General features: G+C 49.9%; 1 protein-coding gene across 1 annotated transcript in view; it reads right to left on the reverse strand.

The window, feature by feature from the left end:
- LOC118452221 (inositol 1,4,5-triphosphate receptor associated 2-like) overlaps positions 1-1,067 on the reverse strand; it is a 9,949-nt gene extending 8,882 nt beyond the window's left edge. Inside the window, exon 1 of the mRNA XM_035893731.1 lies at positions 229-1,067. The gene's annotated coding sequence lies outside the window, so the exon portion shown is untranslated. The remainder of the gene's footprint in view (positions 1-228) is intronic.
- Between the last annotated feature and the right edge of the window lie 3,018 nt (positions 1,068-4,085).

The following is a 4,085-nucleotide window of genomic DNA, read 5'->3' on the forward strand; positions in this document are numbered from 1 at the left end:
TTTCTGCTCAAACCCTCCTCTACTCCCTCCCACACACACGTGCTGAGGGGTTCAATAAGAGGTGATGCCTCTCTTTGCAAATCATCCCATTCAAAGAGCCTCTAAAAGCATTTCCTAAAAGCACCCAGGGATTTTGATGTATTCTTTAACCTGGGAGCATCTTGATTACAATCTAGGTGTGGCAGGGCCTCAGACAAGCAAAAGCAGCCCAGCTCCCCATGCACAGACCTGTTCAGCGGCGATGAACAAGACCCTGCTGGGACATCTCCAGCCCAGAGAGATGAGTGGCAGCAAGCTGCTTGCGGGCTCTGGCTTTGCCCCTGGTGTCTCCTTCCAGCAAGGTCCCACCGGCGATGGGGCAGCCTACCCCGACGGCATCTTCCCAGGGCTTCTCCTGAAGCTGAGCTGAACTTGCAGCTCAGATCGCAGAGACCGTGGTCATCGGGATTATCCACTTCTCGGAGGAAAGCTGCTCAGACCGATGCTGGCTGCTACTGCTGATGCAACAAACGTGATTTAATAGGTCTGTGTGGGGGGCCCGACCATAACGCAACACCCCAGCCCTCCAGTAAATTCATCTTCATGTGGCCCTGATCTCCCCAGCTGACATAGACCTGGCAGCCACCAGAATATCCAGGGGAGAACACAATTCTCTTATTATTATTAAAAGATTGTTTGGGGGAAAAAAAACAAAAAGAGAAAGAGGGGGTTTGCTTCTTTTGGTTTCGTTTTAAATTCCAGGCTGAAAAAAAGATTGCTGAGCTTTCCCCTGAGCAGTTCAGCCTCACATCTGGGTGTCGCAGCCACCGGATTTCCAGGCAGAATGGCATCAGCACATTGGGGATTGCATGCATGGGATGAACAGGCTGTCACTGAAACGCGGTTACCTCCAGGGAGAAGTGGGGTGGCTTTATCAGCTCCCAGCATCGCTGCAGGAGGGGACCCAGCAACTGCCTGGATGTGCCTGCAGCTCCTGTTTGGAAAGGGGCAGCCCCTTGAGATGGATACGGAACAATTTCAGGAAAGCAGCTGAATTTCAGCCCTTTCCAACCAGGAGTGGCATGGACCAAGGTGGTCTGGCTCCTATGCGGCTCTGACGTCTGGCGTTTGATATCCAGGGGTACAGCGTTTGCCCACCTCTGCCCACCTGAGGGAGGCTCTCCGCTGCCCCATCACGGCACCTAGATGCCGCTTGGGGAGCAAAGAGACCATCTTGTCATGAAACTGGTTCAGAAATCACTGTTGGAGGATGGGGAGGCAGCAAAGTGGACAGATATCCCATGCAATTGCATAATATTAATTTCCTTAAAAAAAAACCCCAATAACTATTCGGCCAAAAAGGGAATTTCCCTCCATACCATGAAGAAGGTAAATCCCTACAAACAGAAGATGAAGCAGATAAGGAACTACTGTCAAATATCCCAAGTAAATTGGCTGAAAATCATACACTGCCTTCTAAATACAGCCTAGGAAATGTCAGAGACAAAGCTTCAGACCCTTCCCTTCACCAACACTGTGAATAAATCAGGACAAGGACAAACCCAGCTCTGGCTCTCCCTCCGCTCCTGCGTAAGGTTCTGCTGAATTATGAAACCTGACTGACGTTTTGTGCCATGTCCACCTCTTTGCACTGTTCAGGCTGGATTTTAAAGTCACCTTGAGAGGGTGAAGAGGAGTCAAAAGTAAAATTTTCTGTGCGGGTGCTACCAACCACCACCCAAACAAGCAGTCTTCCCCCAGCACATCTAGTGTCTCCAGGGTTCGCGTCCAGTTCCCCTAACATGACTGTTATCTCGCACGTACACCCCAGAGGAATCCACAGTACACGATAAGCTGCAGCCAAGAGCAGAACCAGGGCTAAGAAGTCTCTTTTCACAAGCCAGCGTAACGCTTCCCAGCAGAACGGGACACCCCCACCCTTGCAGTTTGCAAAGCCGATCCCTGCTTGACTACTGTTTCTTGCAAAAACCACGTAGGCTGGCCCAAAACGCAGCTCCCAGTTATCTCCAGATGAGTTGGAAGTGCAAGCTGCATACGGCACGTAGCAGCCAAGAACAGCCTGTCAAAATGAGACCGTTGCCTAAAGAAACCAGTAAGCAGTTACAAAACCAAACATCCATCGGGGAGGAGATGCACACCACGGCCAGGAGATTTCAAACCCTTTATTGCTGCCCAGTCCATGGAGATGCCGGGGCTTCCCCACGGTGCTCCAGCTATACACAGCACACGCGTTCTTCCAGTTCTCCTCCAGCAAGGACACTGGGTGAATTTTGGAGATGAGTTTGTCCTCGGTCATCTTCATGTGACCAAGAGCCACAGCCAGACAGAGCGGTGGGGACAATGACACCGAGGTCACTTGGTAGAAGCTTTGCAGGGAAACTGCAAAGACCGCAGCCCGCTACCTAATAAAGCCAGAACAGCAGGCTCAGACCTTGATGATCAGGGCACAATTTCTATTTATGTCATATTTTGGGCAGCCCTACAATATCTTCAATATACTCTGCCACTAACTCACTGGTATGCAAATACATCAACAATTTGGCTCCCTGCATGTTTCTTTCCTCCAGCTAACATAGACTTTGAAGGCTCATCAGTCCACTGTCACCCAAAATAGCTTAAGAGAGTCTTACTATAAAGAAATCTCTGCTCTCAGCATTAAGAGCATCACTTAGTGCTTCAGAGGTTCATTCCTCTGGCTGGATCTAAACATTCATGAGCAAACTTGAAGCAGTAACATGTCACGCCAATATGTTTTAATCCCTCTTCTCCCTTTGTAGATGTAAATGTTTATGATTTTTTTTATAGTCCCTGAAGCACGCAATGCTTCAAAATCTCCATTAAAACTCTAGTGTTACCTCCCTCAGAATCCCTCCACCCTCTCCCATCCTTATCTTTCCAGTCCTCTGACCAGAGGGTGCCCAGCCAAGGTTTCCAGCGGGTGTTTTCAAGGATACAGGATAGAAACCTGGAACCAGTCACAGTATAGAAGCACTTTTACTAGTGTATCGCTAAATACCTTGCAATGGGAAGTGCCATCACTGCCATGTGGAAAACAAGAAACATGACACAGGGCAGGGCCACTTGCAGGCCCCAGTAAAACAGAAAAGGAAGACAGATTTGAAGAGCAAAATTCAAGTTTACCAGTTCTTCATCCAAACCCCGCTCTTCTGCATCCTGCGATTTGTAAACCCCACCAGACCAGATAAACAACCCGGCAAATCGTTGCTGCATCACCCAAAAATCAGCTTAGCCATCAGAGAAAGGCTGACACGCACAAAACGTACCAAGTGCCTTGGCTCCTTCGAGCCAAAATAAAATCATGAGGGTCAATTAAAGCCTAGTCCAGAATTACCATCTGCAAACAGCCTCAAATCAGTTTACGTCTTGACTCAGTGATGTGATAAGGGCATTAAGAACTAAGGATCTGTGAACTCCACCATGCAGCATTGCTTGCTCTGGGCCATCACAGTGCTAGAAAAAACACAGAATACGGACATTTTGGAGAAGATGACTTTTTGGCCTTGGGTACCAGGCTGCCACTGCCAGCTTTGTGCAGACCTGGAGACATAAAGAAGCAACCTGCTTCCTTGGGGGCAGATGCCAGGAAGGCATTGTACTTCTCGGCTTGAGAAACAAACCAAGGGTATGCACAGGAAATATTGCAGCCATTTGCATTGGGTTTGTGCGGCAAGGTCTTGGTAGTGGGGGGGCTACCAGGGTGGCTGCTGTCAGAAGCTGCTAGAAGTTTTCTCTTGGCCAAGCCAATCAGCAACGGTGGAAGCGCCTCTGGGATAACATATTTAAGAAGGAAAAAAAACCAGCTGTGGCTCAGTAGCTGGAGAGAGAAGTGAAGTGAGAGGATGGGGGAGAAAACAGCCCTGCAGGCACCAAGGTCAGTGCAGCAGGAGGGGCAGGAGGTGCTCCAGGAACCAGAGCAGAGATTCCCCTGCAGCCCGTGGTGAAGACCATGGTGGGGCAGGCTGTCCCCCTGCAGCCCAGGGAAGTCCATGGTGGAGCAGAACTCCACCTGTAGCCCAGGGAGGACCCCACGCCGGAGCGGGTGGATGCCCAAAGGGAGGAGGCTG

The sequence above is a fragment of the Egretta garzetta genome, unplaced genomic scaffold, assembly GCF_000687185.1.
Source record: "Egretta garzetta isolate BGI_Z169 unplaced genomic scaffold, ASM68718v1 scaffold105, whole genome shotgun sequence".
Lineage (NCBI taxonomy): Eukaryota > Metazoa > Chordata > Aves > Pelecaniformes > Ardeidae > Egretta > Egretta garzetta.